This window comes from Diceros bicornis, chromosome 11 (genome assembly GCF_020826845.1).
Source record: "Diceros bicornis minor isolate mBicDic1 chromosome 11, mDicBic1.mat.cur, whole genome shotgun sequence".
NCBI classification, from domain to species: domain Eukaryota; kingdom Metazoa; phylum Chordata; class Mammalia; order Perissodactyla; family Rhinocerotidae; genus Diceros; species Diceros bicornis.
In genome coordinates, this window is record NC_080750.1 from 58,788,889 (window position 1) to 58,812,663 (window position 23,775).

At 34.3% G+C, this 23,775-nt stretch overlaps 1 long non-coding RNA gene across 1 annotated transcript in view; it reads left to right on the forward strand.

Moving 5' to 3' along the window:
* Positions 1-19,846, forward strand: part of LOC131411477 (uncharacterized) — a 92,792-nt gene extending 72,946 nt beyond the window's left edge. The window contains exon 3 of the long non-coding RNA XR_009221571.1: positions 19,758-19,846. This is a non-coding gene — a long non-coding RNA (uncharacterized LOC131411477). The remainder of the gene's footprint in view (positions 1-19,757) is intronic.
* The last annotated feature ends 3,929 nt before the right edge of the window (positions 19,847-23,775 follow it).

Here is a 23,775-nt window from a genome sequence, read left to right on the forward strand (position 1 = left end):
ACCAAATTTCCCTAGTCTTGGATCCACAAACAGAAAATTTATCATGTATTCATGAGATAGACTGGTCTCCAGTTGTCCAGGAAAGAGAGACCATATGTTGGCATGTAGATAATTTGTAGGGGTGAAGTAAAAAGAAAAAGAAAAAAACAATCAGGACATAAAATGCCTGAAATGGATGTCATCTTCCATTTTCTACTCCCTTTGTGTCTCATTCTGCAGACCATAATTTACAGATGCCTGTTTGACATTTCATTTGAATATGCAATGAAACTCAAACTCATTTTAAATTGAACTCAGTATGATTTCTTTTCTCAAATCATTTTCTTCTTCCATTCTCTAAATTAGTAATTTTCATTAAAATTTACTCAAGTTCTCAAACTAAAAAACCTTAGGGACAAACTTGATACCTATTTTTACTGGAACTCTTTACTTGCTCTCTTCAGTTATGAGGCCAGCATTACCTCTTACCTGGATTATTGCAATAACCTTATAAATGGTCTATTTGTCACTAGTCTTACTAAATTAAGGTAATGCTCCTTGCTATTGCATATAAACCCTGAAATCTTCAGGCCTTAACAAAATAGAAGCTGACGTTTTGCTCATCTAAGGTTCAGTTTGCTCATGTAAAGTACAGTGAGATGTGGTAGTGTGTGAGTGTCCTTTGTTTCATGTATTCATTCAGTAACCTAGGCTGACAAAGTCTTTTCCATCTTCAAAGCATCTTCGAAGGTTGTCCTGGACATTGACCTAAGACCAGCAGGTGGGAGAAGAAGGAATATGAGAAATTAAATAGGAAGTTTGAAAATATAGTGCTTAACTGGTCAGCTACTTTCTAACAAAAACTCTATACTCTGGAGATGAGCACAAAGCCTTGGGGGCTAGCCATATCTGCCGTGTAAGTCCTTTCCGAACTATTCTTTGTTTTGCAAGTAGTGACTTTTCTGAAGTATGAATCTGATTATACCAATTCTCTTTAAAGACCTGATATGACTCCCATTGCCCTCAGAGAAAAGTAGAACCTCCTATATATATAATTTATTGTCAAGCAGGAACATTTTGAGAGTTAAAAAGGGTGCCATTGGGGCCGGCCCAGTGGCGCAAATGGTTGGGTGCGCGAGCTCCGCTGTGGAGGCCAAGGGTTCGCCGGTTTGGATCCCGGGCATGCACCGACCGGGGCACCGCTTGTTAGGCCATGCTGTGGTGGCGTCCCATATAAAGTGGAGGAGAATGGGCACGGAATTTAGCCCAGGGCCAGTCTTTCTCAGCAAAAAGAAGAGGATTGGCAGATGTTGGCTCAGGGTCGATCTTCCTCACAAAAAAAAAAAAACAAAAAAAAACGGATGCCATTAAGTAATTATGTTGGGGCAAAAGGTTCTATTAACAGTTATATTAGGACTGTTCTGGGCAAACCAAGGCAACATATGGTCATCTTTCTTATAAGATGTTTTAAAATCCACTGTCTACTTACCTCTTCCAGCATCCAAGCCATACTGTACTAATCTAATACACATACCAGCCAAACTGCACTACTTTAATTCCCAAAATGTATTGCACTCTTTCTTACTTGGGAGCTTCTAGTACTTCGTTTTCTTCTTCCCATAACCAACTCCTAATCATCTTTCAGGTCCTTAGATATCACTTTCTCCAGGAAATCCCTATTTTTTTCTACTGAAGCACTCTACCCTTCTTTGATTCCTTATCATAACACCAATTAAACTGTGTTACAACCAACAGTTTATTTATATGCACTCCACCTCCCACACTGGACTCCTAGAGAGCAGACTATGGTAGTCGCCATTTGATCCTCAGCTCTTAGAAAAGGAACTAGCATAGAATAAACATTTGATAAATATTTGTTGAGTCAATGAACAAACCTATTTTTTCTTGTCATGTTTATTTCCAAAGTATCTTTTGTGTTTCTTTATGATCAGATGGTAAAATAAGAATTGTATTAACTTAATAGGATTTTTATAAGAATTAATGGATGTGGTACAGTATACAAAAAATGTTTAGTGTATTACTTGACACAAAGACAGTCTCAATAAATTTTGGCAATTATTATTCCCCATGCTTAGATCAAATACATAATGTGATCCCCCTGTGAATTTTTTTCCTGATCACTTTCAGTCAAAATTATTTTCCCTCCCATTTTCATGCTCCAGTTTTGGATAATTCTCTCATTATTAGATTCGTACTATAATTAGTTGTGAAGAATTCAGTCTCCCCCAGGAAGTTGTGAGTCCCTTACCTTATTCATTGTGATTATCCACTGATTGGCACAACATGGACACTGAGTAAAACATATTATATTTAAAGAAAATTAAAGACTGAAAGAAATATAACTTTGAGTGTTCTGTAAGAGAAAGTTGATAGTGACTTTTTTTAAAAACTCTTGGTAAATAGATCATATTTACTTCAAAAGAAAGAGACGTTTTATATTTGTTTGTTTGTTTTAAATAGTAGAAAAGTCCTAAAGCATTCTAAAATAAAACAATATTTTTATACTGTGTTGACATATTCTAGAAAGACTATTCCCTCAATTTCTAATGCAACTGTCCATATGCCTCCAAACTGTTTCCTCTTCCAACAACTCAGATGATGGTAGATTTTTAGGAATCTAAAAAGACCTTAAAAAACACCAGTCCAAATCCTCTCCTTTCACATATGAGGAATCAAAACTCCTGAGAAGTTAAGCATCTTTGAAATTCTAGCAGGCAGTAAAGGATCTGGGGAAATGTAGTCACTAGCTATTTATCCAAATAGTTAATGTCTTCAAAAGTATCAGTAATTTAGATGAAACTGTCAATTCAATATATTCTAGATGCAGAAGGAGCTTAATTGAATGTCTGCTTGAATTATATTCAATTATATTGATGTTTCACTAATATGTGTTGCAATGAACATAACAAAATCTCCCCCAAACTTGAACTTTTTTCCGTGTTGTTAAAAGACTCCAGTTTAATTATCTTTAATTTAAAGTTAGAGTTTAGAACTGCTGCTCATGACTGCATATCGATTTCACTTGCATTAAGGAAATCTGATTACCTTGAATCATTTATATATACATTTGTAAATCACAAATGATGCCTTTTTTTGATGTTTGGGACTAATTATTTCCATGAATTCAAATGTCAGCAGTATGAAAAGCAAGTTGTAAAATGGAACAAATAAGTGGTACCAGAAAATATTTTACAATTGCCTGCAGAATCCATTGTGTCCTTTGTAATCTAATGCCATTTGAAAATGTGTACTGATGCAGATGGCAAGATAGTGAGTTTTGGCATTATGTACTAGATAATGTAATTTTATTTTGCTTCATTTTATTTCAGAGAACAGTATCTGAATAGACACATAAATACAAAATTAAGTGCATGATAACATCTAACTTATTTATTTTTTTGTTTTGTCAGTCTACCACAGTATTTGTATATAAAGGGCTTGACACAATGCTGGATACAAAGCGTGTACTCATGAAATAATAATTATTTTTTTCCTTACCAATAGAAAGCAAGCTTTATTGATGTTAGTCAATGGCATAGTTTATGAAAGAGAAGCTGAAAATTGCCCACTCTAAGTCTTGTTACGTTATTTCTCCCCAAAAAAGACCCATGAAAAAAGAAAAAACATTCTGTTAATTATGGAGAATATGAGAAACTAAGATTTTTTGAAGTTAGATAGGCAAAATTATTTCCTAATGGTTTACTATATTTTTAAAAACTTCTTAAGAATAATGGCTTGGGGCTTGTGAAAATCTCTACTGACATTCTTGTTACTAAATAAGGCTCAGATGAACTCTGTTGTACATTCAGCCTGTTGCTACATGAGCTAGAAGATAGAATATCTGTTGTGGAATTTGCAAACTAGCTGAACATTAAAATAATGCACATGAAATGACAATGAAAGTGAAAAGAAACTGTTACATTAATTGTTCTAATGGTATTGTCAATTATTAAAAGGCCCGTAAGACACTATTACAGGCTGGCTTTTTGACTGTCAGCCAGCACTCTCCTGCAAAAGCTGAGGGGTGTGGCAGGATCTCACTTGGTGCCGATTCAAGCTGGCTAGAAAAAGAGACGGCACCAAGAAAATGGGTGGCGAAAAAATAGTAGAAGTGATGGAACCAGACTTGCTCTTTGGTGCCTTGCCTCCCTTTCTAGCACAATCATGTGAGAGAATATCTTAATTTAGTTGGAACCATGAGGCAAAGAGCAAGGCATTAGTGAGAAATACATTGTCTTATGTAATGTAAATATCTTGCTTGTTAATTAAAGCTTTCGTGCTTCTTCTATACACAATTCCTCAAAGCATCATTTGCAACAAGATGGGTGGTTAAAATTTGCCGGAGTCTTTGTAATTGTAAGGACTTTACCATCTAGAGGCTGAGTCTGTAGATATTATGAGCAGATTAATTTGAGGTTGCACCCTGGAATTAAAGCAAATAATTTCTCATAGAAAAAGCCAGAAATTACTGCAATAAGTAGTAAATCTCTTTTGAATTATATTTGTTATTGGGTAAGTAAGGAAAGAAAGAAAGAAATGGGAAGTAGGAGTATTTCAACGTATTTATTATCCCTTTACACTTTTGAAATAATATAATAATCATATTAGTATTGAAATATTATTGAAATAATAATTTCAAACATTTCATAATATCCAAATATTATGTATACATAGATATAGATACTTAGATATAGATATGATTTAGACATAAATGATAAATATGTAGATAAATATTATTTTGAATAGAAAGATTTAAAAATAGCTTTATGTGGGGCATTATCCCTGAAATAGGTATCTACATAAGTTACTTGTGAAATCAACATGGTCTCTGATTACCATCTAGTGGCAATGTCTTTAAATTGCAAATACTCATTGCTGATAGAGAATCTAGGGGGCTTGGCTAATTCAACCCATTTTCTTGATGCAGATATCATACATATTAATTATTATATAACATCATCAACCACATATACATATCTTGTAAAAACTTTTTTTCATAAAAACCGATTATTTCTATGTGAAAGTGATTCCAATACAGCCAATTGGAAAAGACTTTAATTAGTTTTGAGAGATAGCAAGATCAAAATCAGGCTGAGAGGAAAACAACAGTGTATGTATAAGTTGAATTAAATTACAAATAATACAGCGTACAAACAGAAAACGTCTTGTGCAGAGTTTGGCAATACAGTTTGCCAATATTAAAATTTGTAAGCTTGACTAGATGAAAAATAGGCAAAGTTGGTGTTGAGATGTGAAGATCAGACTGAATGGCATTAATTGGTGATAAAGAATAATGGTAATACTTTTTTAAATGATATAATAAGGATACAAAAATGTAAATATGTAGTGATGTAAGTTATATTTTATGGGAGAAGATAAATTGGGAATTGTTTGCAATAATTTATAGGAATATGAGCACTTGTATTTTAGTGGTGTTGGGGAAATGCAAAGAAAGGGAAGAATCTGCATAGGCTTTGTCAAAAGAGAAGTAAATGTACTTAAATTTGATGGAAGAGATTAAGAAAATGAAGGCATCGCTAGCATTTTGAGCATGAAGATGTAAGAAATAATGGTAGTGTTTTTAAAAGTATGAGGGAAATTCAGAATAATTATTATAGACCCTTGTTATAGGATATGGATCTCCTAAAAGTTGGATAGAATTCTAAGCAATTTTTCTACATTATGTCATTTAATCCTCCCAACCATTCCTCCATTTTTAAATTGGGCTGGGGGGAGGGGAGATCAGGTCCAAATATATTGCATTATTTTCCCAAGACATTACAGCTAATTTGTGGCATCATTGACATTTGACCCCAGACCCATGTGATTCTAAAAACTCCATGCTCTTCTCTCTTCTCTGTGAAACATTTTTAGTTGTTCAGCACCTTGACAGGGACTTTTTTTAATTAAGTTAATGTAAAGATTCTGCAGTATATCCATCTCTCTATTGCAAATCATATAAGACTTTATATAATTAGGGTTTAGAAATTGTGAAGTTCACTGGGCTGTTTTCTATATAAAGTAGAAGATGTTTGTCCTGAAGTATAAACTTAAAAAGGATCAAAGTAAAATAATATAGAAAATGTATACTCATAGGTGATAATCCTTTTTTAAAAAAATTGCACCATTGTAATAAATGAAGGATGCTTTGCTAAAGTGTGCAGCGCATGGTGAAGGTGTGATCCTTGGTTTACAATTAAACAGTCAGTGTTACCATATTGATCCAACCTGCCTGATACTCATGGGAGAGGCAGATGATAGGCTGCATGGAAATTACTCAGTGGCCTCCCTTGGTTCACATGTATGACTATTTCTGGTTGTTCATGTTTTTTGGTTGGTAACAATATCCTATTATTATTATTATTATTACTTATTTTGGAGTTCAGATAGATAAACTCCAAAAATCATAGCCTCAGCTATTCTATAATTATTAATAGCTATATATTAATAAATGATTAACAGTTATTAAGGATATAATAATTATGCTCTCATTTAAAAAATTGTCTTATTTGAGAAAATAAGTTATATTGTCTCCTTGGACCAGGGGTCCTTAGGTAACACGGTGATCTAATAAAACTTATGGACCTTTTTTAGAATAATGTTTTAAAATGTATAAAATACATAAAATTACAAATGGAAGCAAATATATTAAAATAGAGTTATCAAAACATTTTTAAAAATCAAATTTGTAATGTAGTAATTACTGTGCTCTTTTACTAACTCACTAAATACCAAGCTATAGTGATGGGTTTAACACCTACTATAATTTAGAGAAGACATGATCAAACAATAGTTCAGCATAGCTGTATAAACTGTAATGTGAGATAAAAGTATTTGCAATTTCTGTTGATGAAGAAGTCCCAAGTCTCACCAGTTCTGTAGTTTATGGCCTACATTCATTCTTGAAGGAAATACTAATTTTCAGTTCTCTAAAAATTAAGATATATTTTATCCTAATCCAAAAATCACACAAACGCCTAGTTAAGAACTCTTAGATATGCTACATTGTTGGCTCATATGCTTTCTTCTACACTAGAATTTGAGCCCCTTAAGCTCACAAATTATATTCATTCTTTCATGTTTAGTAGCAAATATAAAGCATAACACATTAGACTTTTTCAATAAATGGATAAATGAATGCATAAAAAATAAAGTCTATGAAAAAAATTGACAGTGTGCAAAATTAATCAGGAAAGATTTTTTTTGTTGTTGTGAGGAAGGTTAGCCCTGCGCTAACAACCCATCCATTGCCAATCCTCCTCTTTTTGCTGAGGAAGGTTGGCCCTGGGCTAACATCTGTGCCCGTCTTCCTCTACTTTATTGGCCCTGGGCTAAAATCCGTGCCAATCTTCCTCTACTTTTTATGTGGGACAGCATGGCTTGATAAGCAGTGCATAGGTCCACGCCTGGGATCCCAACCTGCGAACCCTGGGCCACTGGAGCAGAGCTTGCCAACTTAACCACTATGCCACCGGGTAGCAGACACAGTAGAGGCAAAGGCTTTAGCTAGTGATGTGAGATATAATAGTATGGAAATAAAGATAAATTTTACATAAACTGAGACTTGTGCTAGAGCCCACTTTATTGAGATAGTTATGGGCTTTTTGTGTGCTGGGTGACTTAAAAGATGGCAGGGACTGACCCAGCTCACAGAGTGACATCTTGGTGATCCACAGTATTGTGAGATGGAGGATATTGAAGTGAGGTCAGAGGATGCCCTGACAAAGGGAAGACTGTCATCCCTTGTTCTTGTCTCTTCCTCCTTCTAGTCCCACTTCCAAATTCAGAAGTACACTCTGAAGGATTTAGGCAATGTTATTAGAGAAGTCACTCTGCCTCTGTGATGTTGGTTCTTTACTTGGAAGTCTTTGTTCTAGAGATCTCTTCGCATCTTCTCCTTAGGAGCTCTCAGCAGCTCCACATCTTACTGCGTTTGCACCTCCACCACCTCTACCACCAATGGATTAAAACTATAAGATAGGTGAAAAATGCATTTTTTGTTTCCCATTTGCATATATAGGGCTGTAACTGTGTTTCCAGAGCCAAAAAAAATGGTATCTGAAGATTTATTATATAAAGAGAAAAAATTGAACTTAATTTCTAATGAGGCAATATTTAAGCATCCTTTGCTGTTCCAGCTGGGTCTCAGCAGAAGTACATTCTAATTTCCCTGGACAAGCCCTTTTAAATACTGTACCCACCCTCCCTTCCCAAGGATGGTTGTATTAGTTCAGTTTGTCAACAATGATGATCTGAGAAAAAACTGTCCAAATGATGTGGGTGCTGAGAGATAGTAGGAGACCACAGACCATAGTGACAGGAGGACACAGTGAGGAAAAGAAAGACAGGAACAGGTGCTCCCCAGATGCTCAAGGTACTTCACAATAAAACATATTCTCTTATAATGAATGTTCTCAGCAGTCCTTGATGAGTGGATGTACATATTTTCTTTATAACTGTGTTAGTAATTTATATTGACACTGTTTCAATATACTATTTCAGATAGTGATAGGTGATAGAAGATAAAACAAAGTGACACGTTAGATTGTGACAGAGGGAAGCTATGTTGGATAAGGTTGAGGGTAAGTAGGCATGTTTGATTAAGTGACATTTGAAGTGAGACCTGAATGATGAGAAAGAACCAGTCATGTGAACAGTTGGGAGAGGAACATTCCAGGCAGAGGTAATAGCAGATGCAAAAGATTCCTGAGACTGAGGGAAGCTTTGTATGTTTGTGGAACAGAATGCACGGCAGAGCAGATGAAACATGTTTTAATAAGTGGGAGAGTCTTGCAAAGTTAGGTCATAGAGGTGGGCAAAGCCAAATCATATAGGGTCTCTTAAGCTTTGGTGACCACTTTGAATTTCCTTCTAAGTGTAATGAATTAATTCACTAAGTGGCTTTAAGTAAAAAGTGCATGATTTGTGTTATGTTTTTAAAAGCCTACTTTGGATGTTTGTGGAGAATGGATTCGAGAAGGACAAGCAGGAACACAGGGGAACCAAGTAGGGATGCTTTTGTCATTGTCAGGAGACATGGTGAAGGAGCTGGATGGATGGTAGTGCCCGTTCTTGAAAGAGCAAGAACAAATTGATTCTGGCAAGTAGACGCAGCTTCCAGAGTTCTCTTTGGAAATGTTAGGTTTTAATCACAATTTGGGCAGCCTTTTCTGAAGAGACTAAGCATTTGCTTCCCTTTCCTAAACAAACCTTTGGCCAGAGCCAATACCACACCTCTCTCCAAGAAGCTGCGTCTTGTGGTCGTTAAAACCAGGTTCTGGAGCAAGACTGGCGGCATGTTACCAAACTCTGGCTCTGCCTGTTACCAGCTGTGTGACCTTGAACACTTACTTGAACTCTGTTTGCCTCAATTTCCTAAATAAAAAGAGTGTGTAGTAATTATAAATTCTCTCTAGACTTTTTAGAGATTAAATAAATTAATTAATGTAAAGCCCTTTTAATAGAGGCAGGGCACATAGTAAGTACATGATACACAATGTTTCTTATGAGTATTCCTAAACTACAGTTTTTTATTAAAATCCACTCTCTTTTAGAATATATCTTCATTATATATTATTTACAGAATTTTTCCTACACCTTATTCTTGTTGAGGGTTTTCTTCAGTTCTTAAAAAAGACTATCACTGTTTAAGTGAGTAAAAGAAGACAGTGAGAAATCAAGAATTAATGGGAGGCTATAATTAGACAGTTGAATTATAACATTTTGGTTTTTTGTGAAATCCCTAATAGTATCATTTGGAGGTCATGCAGTGAGCTAAAGGGCACTACAATGGAGGACCCCTGACCTGTACATGTTGGACGTTGAGTTATTATTGGAGACTCTGATCTTGAAACGATACTGTCTTTTTTCCCCAGTAAGTTAAGGTTATTAAAAGTATTCCTTTGTATGCTTTTTCTTTCTTTCTTTCCATTTTTAATTAATTTAGTAAATCAATTATCACTCTGAATGTGAAATCATAGAATTATATAGCAGAACTAGAATTTTTGGAATGCAAAAAATCAATATATAACCTATGTATTACTAAAAACATTGAGTTCCTAAAGCATAACTAAATGAAACAAAATCATTTCATTATGAACCTGGAAATATTACAAAAATTTCGCTGAAACAAGGCATATTAGAATTTCAAAAGAGCCAAACCTGCTGAAGGGCCTTCTCACATTGCACCATTAGGTGTTTTTCTAAAGAACATTAATGAGAATTTTGATGCTATTTTGTTTACACTCCACAACGCTGGGAGACTTTGTAAATTATTTCACCTGTAAGAACACAAAACAGAATTACGTATTTAAAAACAAAACAGATTTTATAGGTAAGAACATAGTGTGTTTTTGGTGACTGCTTTGATAGAAATATGGGTTCCAGAACAAGAAATTGCCTTTCCCTGGTGTGGTCAAACTCTACCTGCACATCCAGGGGAGACAGAGGAAAATGATAAAGTCTTAAGTAATCATGTCTGTGTGAGAAACTGAAGAACCATTATCTTCAAATAATTAGAGGGCTGTTTTGTAGAAGAAAGGGTTTACTTTTTTTATCTTTGGGTCAAAATTATAGGAAGACACAAAAAGAAAGTGTTTTTCAAGCTCAGAGTACATGAGAAAGGTTAGACCACAGACATTCTCAAGTTCTTTATTTCTATATTTTTTCTTCTTGGTTCTACTATTTATTCTAGAAAAATGCTGTTACAAGGATCTCTAGTTACAAAGGAGAATATTTATTCAAGTTTGTAAAGGGATTTCATTGTCTTATGCAATTATATGTTTCAAAATTCACACATAATCTTATAATCTTACATGTTGCAAAATTGTATGGATAAATTCTGATCTAAGTAATTTCTCATAAAATTTAACTCTGAGATATTTCAGCATTCTGGAAATTATCCATTAGAAGCTCAGAGTATGTAGGTAGTACATCGTCCACTGGGAGAATGATCTTATGTAGTTCCCCAAAGGCATCAGTGTTAATATAATTTAAGAGAATCTGGAAAATTATGCATTCTGACTATCTTTCTAAGGAAGGAGGATCCAGAGTCATTGCTGAAAAAAAAAGTAGTTCTAGAAGACCAAACATTTAAAAATAATAACAGTCTTTATTCATTTTAATGCTACATTTTATTGAATCATAACAATTATGTACACACAAGGAAAAACAAAGACAAACTGACATTAGCCTCCAATCTTTTAACAGATGACCATAATTGTAACTCAATAAAATAAACATACTTTGCTGTCTTTTTTTTAATAGATATAATAACATAGGATCAAAATAAGAAATCATACTAGTAAGACTGCTTCATTTACTGATTCATAGGTTTAATAAATAGAGGCTAGAGCTTGCTGGTTTAATTTTCATTTCATTCAAATTTATCTTTGCCCTTCCACAAATTCATTTTGCTGAATGGATTTCTATTTCCCGGTCAAGCTGGCAAAAAGGCTCCTTAGTGCATTAGAATTTTAAATGGTATCAAGACAAGTAAGTAAATAAAAATAATTAAAATGAATAGTTTATCATCATCTAAATGCAAACTAGTACAACACAGAGAAAGCCAATGCCATCTTTCCCCATTATTTACTTCACAGTTATTAATTATGCCAATATATATCATAGTAAAGAATGAGAAATGTTGACAACAGTGCTGTGAATTGAAAAGACAAGTATGCACTTCAGCATATAGACAATAATATAAAAGGCATAAATATTGTTAAAATTCCAAAATTATTGCCAAAGAGACTTATGATTGGTTTTTTTGTTTTGTTTTTTTTTGGTGAGGAAGATCAGCCCTGAGCTAACATCGATGCCAATCCTCCTCTTTTTGCTGAGGAAGACTGGCCCTGAGCTAACATCTGTGCCCATCTTCCTCCATTTTATGTGGTGCGCCGCCACAGCATTGCCTGACAACCCGTGCATTGGTGTGCGCCCAGGATCCAAACCTGGGCCACCAGCGGCGGAGCGTGCACACTTAACCACTATGCCACGGGGCGGGCCCCCTTATGATCATTTTTTAAATAAACTTTATTTTTATAACAGTTTTAGATTTGCAGAAATATTGCAAAGAGTACAGAGAATTCTCATAACCCCAAACACAGTTTCTCCTATTATTAACATCTTACTTTAGCAGGATTCATTTATTACAATTAAGGAAGCAATATTGATATATTGTTATTAACTAAAGTCCATACTGTATTAATATTTCTTTAATTTTTACCTAATTTCCTTTTTATACTTCAACATGTGTTCTAGAGTACCACATTGCATTTAGTCAACATTTCTCCTTAGGCTCTCTTAGCTGTGACAATTTCTTATATTTGCCTTATTATTGATGACCTTGACAGTTTTGAGGAGTACTGGTTAGGTATTTTGTAAAATGCCTCTCTATTGGAATTTGTCTGCTGTTTTTCTCATGATTAGACTGGGGTAAGGGATTTTTCAGAGGAAGATCACTGAGGTAAAGTGTCATTTTCATGACACCATATCGAGGGTACATAATACCACCATGATTTGTCAATATTAATGTTGACCTTGATCGTCTGGCTAAGATCACGTTTGTAGGTTTCTCCACTGTAAAATTCTTACCTCCAGCCCCACCCCCTTCATACCGTACTCTTTGGAATAATGTCACTATGCCAATACTTAAGGAATGGAAAGTTATGTTCCACCTACTCAAGGGTATAATACCTACAATAATTATTAGGAATTTTTCTACATGGAATATTTGTCTCTTCCTACTTTATTTACTCATTCAATCATTTATTTATATTAGTATGGTCTCACGGACATTACTTAATGCATTGTGTTACAATCTAGTATTATCTTCTTTATTTTGTTGTTCAAATTGTTCCAGCTCTGGTTATTTGGGAGCTCTTTCAGTCTGTTCTCATGTCCCTTTGAATGCTCTCCATCATTGTGGGTATTTGTGATTGATTTTTGTTTATTTGTTTAATTGATTGGAATTTATTTATCCATTCATTCATTTATTTATAGTTTTTATTGCTTTTTTATCATAGTTTTAGGTTTACAGCAAAATTGACAGGAAGGTACAGAGATTTCCCACTCTCACATGAATCTCTGTCATTTAATTAATATATTCACACCATTCATATTTAACATGATTATTGATATATTTACCCTGTTTGTATCTGTTTTCTATCTATTGCAGTAGTTTTTTGATTCTTTGTTCCTTTCTCTTTCTACCTTCCATAGTTTTAATTGATTATTTTCTATGATTCAATTTATCTTCTCTCTTAGATGTCAATTCCTCTTCTTTTTACATTTTTATTTGTTATCCTAGAGTTTTTCATTATTAATTTTTAACTAATCTATACCCACCTTTAAATAACACTCTGCTGCTTTGTATGTACTGCCAGATCCTTATAACAGACTATTCCAAGTCTTCCCTCCTTTCCCTTAGGATATCGTGTCACTTGTTTCACTTAACCCATATGCTATATTCACCCAATACATTATTACTATTTTTTTAAATAAACCATTATCTTTTAGATCAAGTAAGAATAAGAAAAATAAAATACTCTTTTTTACCCTCATTTATTCCTACTCTGATGCTCTTTTTTTCTTTATGAAAGTCTGAATTTCTGAACTACATCATTTTCCTTCTCTCTGAAGAACTTTTAACAATTCTTGCTGGGCAGGTCTGCTGGCAATGAATTCCCTCAGCTTTTGTTTTTTTCAAAAAGTCATTATTTCTTCTTCATTTCCGAAAAATAATTTCATTGGATAATGAATTCTATATTGGTGGTTTTTTTTCTTTTAACACTCTTAGTGTTTTACTCCAATTACTTCCTGCTTTCATGGTTTCTAACAAGAAGTCCTCTAAAAGTCTTATCCCTGTTTCTCAATAAGTAAGAAGTTGCCAACCCCCTTTGCGATATTATGACTTAAATAGATTATTAGATGACTAAAATATATTTCTCATGTATATTTGGTCTTTAGCCGTGGTTCCTGGCTCACAGCGCCCAAAACCCTTGGAACTTCCTGAGTAATAAGAGTAATGGGAGCATCTTTTGTTATAATATTTAATCTCTTGTCCTTGGCCCCTAAAGTGCTTTAGAGCCATAAAGGTGAAATGAATGTCTTGTTATTCATAACAAGCCCCTTTCAACCACAACTGAGTTTACATTAATGAGATGACTTCTGGAAATCCCTTAAAGATGGGGGCTGGTTGCCGGGGGAATCAATCATGAATAAAGGGTTGGAACTTTCAGTCCTACCCCCTGATTTCTGGGAGGGGCAAAGAGCTGGAGGCTGAATCACTCACCAATGCCCAGTGATTTAATCACTCATGACTATGTAATGAAGCCTCCATAAAAACCCAAAAGGAGGGAGTTTGGAGAGCTTCCAAGTTAGTAAGTCAGAAGGCTTCCACATGCCACTGTGCAGAACCCCAAACTCCACATGGACAGAAACTCCTTTTTTGGGACCTCACCCTATGTATCTCTTATCTGACTATTGATTCATGTCCTTTGATATCCTTTGTAATAAATCAGTAATCTAGTGAGTAAATGGGTTTTCTGAGTTCTGTGAGCCACTCTGGCAAATTACCCAAACCCAAACTGGGGGTTGTGGGCACCTCTGATTTATAGCCAGTTGGTAAGAAGCATCTGGGCTCATGATTGGCATCTGAAGTGGAGGGCAATCTTGTAGGACTGAGCCCTTAAAGTGTGGGATCTGACACTATCTCCAGATAGATAGTGTCAGAATTGAGTTAAATTGTAGGACACCCAGTTGGTGTCTGGAGAAATGCTTGTGTGTGGAGGGGGGACCCTCCCCCCAAAATTGGAATTTGGTGGTCAGAACACAAAAGTGTATATATATATACATATATACACATATATATATGTGTATATATATATACACACACAACCAAACACACACATATATGGTATATGGACATATACATATAGCACACACTGCTGGGAAATAGAATCCTTTAATAAAGTCTGGCCCTTTCCAATATTGTGAGTTTGTATCATGTCTTACCAGTTTTTCTCTCCTTTCGTTACTGGTTTCTGCTTCTGACCCTCTCTATGCCACTGAGCCCACACATTGCATTGATTCCCCTGGCAACCAGCCACCATCTTTAAGGGATTTCTAAAATTCATCTCATTAATGTAAACTCAGTTGTTGTTGAAAGGGGCTTGCTATGAATAACAAAAACCCTCACCCCTCACTCTTGCTCTGGCTTCTTTCAAGACTTTCCCTTTATCTTTGGTTTTCTGAAATTTGAATATGATATGCCTATGTGTAGATTTTTGGTATTTATCCTACTTATTATTCTCTGTGCCTCTTGGATCTTTGGTTTGGTGTCCATCATTAATTTTGGAAAATTCTCAGTGATTATTAATTTAAATATTCCTTTCTCACAGTTCTTGGATGTTCCTTTTCTTTTTTCATTATTTTTTCTCTTTGAATTTCAGTTTGGGAAGTTTCTCTTGACATATCTTTAAGCCCACTGATTCTTTTTCTGACCATGTTTATTCTATTGATGAGGCCATCAAAGACATTTTTCATTTCTGTTAGTCTTTTTGATTTCCAGTATTTCCCTTTTGATTCTTTCTCAGGGTTTCTATTTCTATTTTCATTGCCCATCTTTTCTAGCATAATGTCTACTTTTCCTATTATAACCCTTCACACCTTAATTGTAGTTATTTTAAATTCATTGCCTGATGATTCCAAAATCTGTGTCATATCTGCATATGGTTCTGATGCTTGCTTTTCTCTTCAGATAGTGTTTTTTCTTGCCCTTCAACATGTCTGTAATTTTTTTGTTTTTGTTGAAAGCCATATGTGATGTTAATAGGAACTGAGATAAATAGGTTTTGTGTTAATCTGGCTAGGAATCAGGCTGTTTTTAATGTTTGCTGTAGCTGCACATGCCAGAAATGTCAAGTTCCTCTAGTATCCCTGTTTTGTTCTCCTTTCTGTCTTTGAGCTTCCCTAAGAACTCCTTTGTAAATAGAGCCTGTGTAATTCAACTGTAATCTACTGCGATAACTGAGCCCTGTTGGTGTGATGGTAAGGTATGAGAGAGGGGAAGTGCCCTGTAACCATATAATTAAATCTCAGTCTTTTAGTGGGTCTTTCCCTGGAAGGTGACCTTCACAATTGTTTCCTAGCTCCCCCCACCTTAGGAGATTCAGGAAAGCTAATGTAGACTGGAATCCTAGGGAAATGTCCTTTCCCCAGTTGGATAAGGCTCTCGTAAAGTCTTTTCCCCTGGAGAGGAAGCATTTGTTATGGAGAACACTCTAGTCATATTTCACAAAGTTACTTTTTCTCTCTACCTGACAGAGCCATGAGGGGATCTTTCTCGGGTCTTCACCGTGATGACCTGGTGTAGTTCCTGGAGGTAAAGACCAGGAAATGATGGGGACTCCCTAAGACTGCAGCCCCTGGAGTTTCTGAATCTCATGCTAGTACATACTTAGCTTCCATCAGTTCATCAAAATTATTATTTAATTATAACCTGTTTATGGCTCCTGCAGCTTCTGTTGCAAGTAGAAAGATCTTGGCTATGACTCTAGATTTACTTGTCTCTAGATTTTTGGGAGACAGTTTCCCAGAAATCCAAGAAAAGTTATGAATTTTCAATTTGTTCAGCTTTATTCTTGTTGCAAAGACAAGAGGGACGACTTTCAAACACTTTACAGGCTGTAGCTGAAACTAGAAATCTATTATGGTCATTTTTTACAATTCATTTCTAGAGTAGTTATATTAAAAGAATTTTAAATATCTGAATGTTCATAGTAATTGGAAAGACCAGCATGTTCAAGACTTTGAACGAAGTGATCTATTTTCCTAGGTATATAAGTTTACTAATTTTTACACAAATAGTTATTCTGTAAAAGTTTATTGTGTTTGGCAAAGTATTAACTTAAAAACTTAGGATTGTTAAGTTATATTAAAATTAAAAATATAATTAAATTCTCATTTGAATGCATGTGTGTGTGTATTTATGTACATTTACTGTGTGCTAAGTACTATAATGGATGTTTTACAAGTAAATCTTATTCTCATCTTACAGCTATGTGAGATAAGTTTTATTATTCCCATTTTATAAATTAAGAAAGTGAGACGTTGAGATCTGTGCTCTTAACCACTAATTATTTCACCTCTCTAAAGAATCAGAAATTATCTATCCATGTGTCATATTTAGGATGGTAGAAAGATGTATGTTGAAAAGTTTAGCCAAAGTCAAATTTATAGATTAGACCATTTTGCAATCAGAAATACTATCTCAGATTATACAAGTATGTCTTGGCCATCTGTCCTTAAAGTATATACATAAAAGAGTAACATTGATTATAAAAGTAATATACTTTATTGTATTTTCACTCTTTGGCTTCTATATTTATTATTACTATTAAATATCTTCTTCATCGATACTTTTCAAGTCACCAAATGCAGTAAAGTAGAAAAAACTGCATCATTGTACAATTGACAACTTTAACATAGAAATAATAAATACTACATAGATATTTATTTGTTTTGTGTCATGACCAAATGCAGATAAATCTTATTCAACATTTAATAATATGCTATTGATTCTCATATCTATGTTCTACAAAATAGAGTGTATTAAATTTAGTTCTAATTTTAAAAAACTTTTGACTATAAGCTATAATTATAATAATCAAAGTTACTTTCCCGTAAGTAAATTATTTTCAGAGTACAGAGTAGATACCAGGAATACAAAATGATCTATTGTCTTTCATGTCTATAATTTGTTGAACAAGATACTCTAAATTAAGAGCTTGGAAAACGTCTTTGCTGGTATTTGAAATAATTAGCTGTGAAAGTCATGGTCCAAGACCCTTTTAAGGTTTAGATTTTAAGTGCTTTCTCTTTTAGTTGTCAAGTCTTGACATTTTATCATTTGGTATTTAAAGACGTGGAGATTACCCTCCTGCCCACAAACACTGTAGATAAATTATATTTACTCTAGATAATCAATACTATTAAAAGCAACCTGGTTTAGTTATTCAAAAGCATTAACACTTCTGCCTGAAAAGATGTTTACCCACTCACATAAGAACAGGTCTCTATATTCAGATAAAATACACTGTTTAAGTAATGTTTAGAGTGATATTTTTCAGCATGAAATGTATTATTGCTCATTCAACAAGTAAATCCAATTTCCTATTAGACATCCCTTCTTCTAGGTCTTAGGCACCTTAAATTCAATGTGTCCCAAACTCAACTCATCTCTGTCCCCCTCTTTCCCTCCACAATACTTAATAAAGTATAAAAGACCTCATTGAAGATAATATTATATAGTTTACTTGTTTATTATGTATTTTTTAATATCATATTTCTAGAGTGTTAGCTCCTGAAGGGCATGAATCTTTCTCTTTATTAGTAACTGATAATTGCAAGTACATAGAACATAGTAGATACTCAATTAAAATTGATTCAATGAATGAGTGTCTTCTTCTACTAGAACGTAAAATCCCTGAGGGCTGCATTTTTTTCTGGCCGACAATTATATTTCGAGCGTCAGAGCAGACATTCAATAATTACCTGTTGACTGACCAGCTGAATGGTGGATTGAATAAAATTATACCAGAATTAAAATACCGATAGTGGAAGGGGAACTTGGTATAAACACCCTCTGCTCTCTATCTCCAAGCAATATATCTGACTTACCAATGATCTATTTTACATGACTTTGCTTGTTAGGTTGTGATACTCCTGAAAATAAAGAAATATTTGTTAAATTTTTGATGATTTATAATGACTGTATGACCTTTTTACTAAATTTTCCTAAAGATTGAATTAGCTTAAACACCAACTCAGCTATAGAGACAGACAGGCTAAAAACATATTTGTTTGAGCCTTTCAAGCATGAAGTTTGCATATTCCAATTGTCTTCACTGTTTAGAAACATTTCTTTCAGATAAAAATTTAAAATTATCACTATAAAAGCCATTTAAAACTCCAACAATACTAAAAGTAGAAAAGACCTCATTGAAGGTAATATTGAGGTCTCATCTATATTTGTATGCCTATGTTTGCTGCAATGATGATTTTAGTTATTGTGAAAATGGTAATAACTATAGCCAAGTTGAGCATATGTTTATACAGTGATATTTTAGGAGTTTTATATAGATGACTGAACCATGCTGTGGTCTAATCATTTCTTTATCATGAACTAATTCTATATCCTCAGTTGTAATTCTGGGTCTAGTGCTATTATGTTGTTTATTTTGTTAGTAGCTATATAAAAGCACCTGGCTGACATACAACTTAGAGAACAGACACTATTTTGATTTCTTTGTCACTATCACACTTATCATGACAAAAGATCTTTGCTTTTTCTCTCTAATCCTCATTTCATCTTTCTGTGTTATATGTTTCCCTTTAGACATAGCACAGTGAGCTCAGATTAATAAGAAAATAGAGTCACATTTTAAGATAATATTGATTCTGGAGAACAACTGAGGATGCTATGTTTTTTCCTTGAAGAATTGATAGGGTGGAATTCTAGAGGCACCATATGATGTCCTTCTGAAGAAAAGTTCAGGCGGTCATGAAACCCAGGCTTAATACCCCCAGAAAACTGCAAGTGTATGGATTCTCCCTCACCGGGGGGCCAGGTGACTCTTGAAGGTTAATATAATATGTTTTTTTGACATGATCTTTCTTTGCTTTTAAATTTTCACAGAAATGCTATCCACTTCTATACTAAGCTTTCTTTATTTTTTTTTTATCTTTCCCCTTAGGAATCACAAAGAGAATACTTTGAGATGGGAAAAAAAATCTCAGAAAATTTGTCAGTTTTGTAAGATGCTGATCTCCTGAATATTTCTCCAAGGTATGCTGCTGCATAGCAATCAGGGAGATGGAGGGCTTTCCTGCTGAGTTAATATGTTTCTGTTGTGATGAAAAAAAGTAAAAATTATAGTAATTTTGAGGGTCAGTAACGCAACTATCCTACAGCATATGCTTAAACGGAAATACAGTATGTCAGCGAGATTATGGATACTGCTGAGTTCTCAACCCTAAATATCAGGGTGCTTTTACCAGGCACTTTCAGTCAATTTTCTTTAACTAAAAAAATACTCTTAACAATGCTGTCCTTTATTCACAGGAGAATAGTTTGCTACTGATCTCTCTGGTTACTTCCTAACAGAAGCTTCTGTTTACTGACAATTAATGCCAGTTATAATGTTAATGAAATTTATGAAGTAACAATATAGAAAAAAAAAATTAAAACACACTGTTTTTTTTCTTTTGTTTCAGCTACCAGACGTGTGTTCGATCTAAAATGGGAGGCATCTTCAGAAATTCTTCACAAACACCCCAAGAAATCATAAAACGAAGGTCATATGACCTTCCCCTATGCAAGCAAATGATGTTTAAGTCTTCCCACTGACCAAAAAATAAAAATCTTGTCAAAAAATTGTTTCAGAGAGAATGAAGCAGGAAGCAAGTGATGTCAGTAGAACTCTTAAGTTGTATGTTCCTGTATTACCTGAATATAGTCATTTAAAATAAAATGTTGGTATTATTATAACATGAGCATGATAGCATCCTTTTATTTATTTTTTCACAAATAAATCCCACACAGAAATATGTACAATAAAAGTAACCATGACTATATGATAAAATTTCATCCTGCAGGTTGTGTGGTCAATGTAACGGTTTAGTATCAGAGAGAAATGATCTTATCTGGGATACTGAGCATCAAGCCATTCAATTGTTTTGTCTTTTTTATGCTCAAAATAAAAACCAGAGCACTATTTGGTTCCCATTTACCAAAACTGACTCTTCCTTTGACTTTTTTACTTTTGCAAATCTCCTCACCAATCTTGCCTCAGTGTTTGTCTTTAACTAGTTATAATGATCTACACAGCTACCTTATAGAGATACCATATGAGTTTCATTAAAATGATACATGAAAAATCATTCTGTGCTCTCAGGAGTTGAGATACTAATTCAAATACAGAGGACAAATATATGCTCAGAGTCTTGGTAATCTCAGTCAAATTTACACCAGATAAAAGACAATGCCATCAATTTCTGAGGCAAGCTAAGTGAGATCATGATTAAGATTGTGGCATAAGCCTGGCCATTGGTTTAGGAATGGTGACTGCAGCCTTGATATCCCAAAGACATGACCCTGCATAATATGTTTTATAAATATTTGAATTTGTTTAAAATTTTAAAATCAAGATATTCAAATAGCAACCCAGATTCTATTGGAAAATTTTAAGATCCAAAAATAAGCACTGAACTCCTCAGTACACCCTCCTGCCTGCTTCATACATTTGAATTCTTAACCCTATTTCAGACGCCACATTTGTGAAGTGAAGAGAATGGACCAGAGGTTTCAGTGATCAAGGCTTATTTTATTTTGTTAAATCTTGGAATTATGTTAACAACGTCACATCTGAGAATTTATACACAATGTAAAGAACAAGACTGTTTTATCCACTAAAAAAAAAAAATGATTTTATGTTCTGACTAACTCACCAATACGTTTTGTGAGGATGCAAAAATGTAGAACCTTGTCTGTAGATTATTCTAGGCCCAACTCAGGAAGGAAAAGGATGTTAGAACAACATCAACAAAACTAACTTCTGCATAACATTTTATTATATTACTCTTCAGTTTGAGAGCCTTTAATGACTTCTTATTGCTCAGTGCATAGAGTCTCAAGTCCTGTGTGTGAATTTTTTTGGCTTCATCTTATCTCTCTAGTTTTATTTCCTAACATTTTAAAAATGACTTTACATAATAAAGTTTGAATAAATGAATAATGAGAGAACCATAAAAAGTCTCCATGTCTGTTTTTAGTAATTCATAAGATTTAAAGGCAGACAGACTTGGTTCAAATTCCAGTTTGTCACTTATTAGTTATGTGATCTTAAAGACTTTATTAATTACCTGACCTTAACATTTCTGAACTCCAGTTCATCATTCGACTCTTATGAGGATAAAATTATATAAGAATAAATATTAGTTATCTCCTTTTTCCCATCCATGTCTTCCATTATATTACTTTTTCAGTAGTGTTCCATTTGCTTAGAACATCTCCCAGGTGGCTTCAATATGTAAGAAACTTAATCGCATCCAATATAAGAATTCACACCCATCACTATATTCTAACATCTACTATAATACAGTTTGGCCCACATAATTTAGTATTTGTTTAATGTATATAAGTTTCGTCTCTGCAACTGTGTTATCACTTTTCAAGAGCAATGGAAATAACTCAAATATCTATAAAAATAGCAGAGATGGTGAAAACAACTGGAATTTATGTCACTTTATGATAAGCCAAGGGCTTTCACATACTTTATCTGATTTACTACTCAAAAAACCTTGTGAGGTGGGTGAGGTAGGTTTTATTTTTATTACCCTAATTTCATATGTGAGTTAACGGAGGGACCTAGAGGAAATGTAGATTTCCTGCATATGGTTTGCAACCTTAAGTTATGTCTTCTGGCCCTGGATCCAGAGTACTTCTACATCAGATTATCTTCTGAGGAACAAGTATAGTGGTATGTATATGGTTGATTGTCAGAATAAAAGTCCATTGGTTGTTGATTTATAAAACCTAGATAGGTCTTAGAATACAGACCTTAGGCCTTAGAATAATCTTTTCTTCAGAGAGATTCACAAATGTGTCTTTTCAATGTCATCAGAATCTGTACTTATAATAAATTAAACTGCTCTAATTTACAGGCAAGGGGCAATTTTTTTTATTCACCTGAGGATTCCAGATGGACAGCCCCTGAGGGGTGTTTTAAGATTATTTGAAAGTTAAATACAGTGGTCAAGTAGTTCAAGAGTCCATCACTTCCTAGACTGGTACATCCTCGTTTTTCACCCATTTGTGCCACATCTCTGACCTCAGAAGCAGTTTGAGTTTGCTACTGCTGTTAAACACATTGTCTATGAGTAATATTTTACTCTTGGAAATTTTTTCTCACGACCCATTCTCAAGTATATTATTTTTCAAAAGGCTCTGAGATTCAGCTCTAACTAATACATATGGTTTCTACTTAATGGATTCTGTCTCTCCCATCCCTGCTATTTTTTCAAGTTAATTATTTGTGGCCATGTTACAATGAATAAAAAAGTCCACAAGGTGAAAAATAGAAAGGGTGCTCAAAAATAAATGGCTGAGCTAATGATAGGTCTGAAATACATGCCTCATGCAGGTACAATACTCTTTATATTTATTTTACAAGGTCATAGATAATGGATCTATATTACTGTAATCACACAAAGGGCACAAGATATAACCCAGGGGAGAATCAAATGAATCCAGCCACTGGAGATTGCTCATGTGAGAGGCAAGGTCAGAACACTGATGTGTCATTTACTGGATGGTTAATCTTTCAGAACCAAGGTAGTTCTATACAAATGGGCTGGGATTGGTTTAGATTTATTCATCTACCTTTCTGCCAGGTGCAAAAGATGCAAACCTGCCTAATCTTTATATTGGTTATCAGCCCTCAAGGTGAAAAAGTTTCTTCAGTAGATTGTGGCACATCCTTTGCAAATGAGTCTGACCTGTTTTCTTAATGTGATAATTGTGTCGCATTCCTATTCATTTGAATTAGTGATTCTCAAACTTTAGTCAGCCTCAGAATCACCCAGAGAACTTGTTAAAACATAGATTTATTATCTGTCTCCTCTCAAAGTTTCTGATTTAAAAGTTATGAGTTGGGGGGCCAGCCCAGTGGCGCAAGCAGTTAAGTGCATGCACTCTGCTGCAGCGGTGGCCCT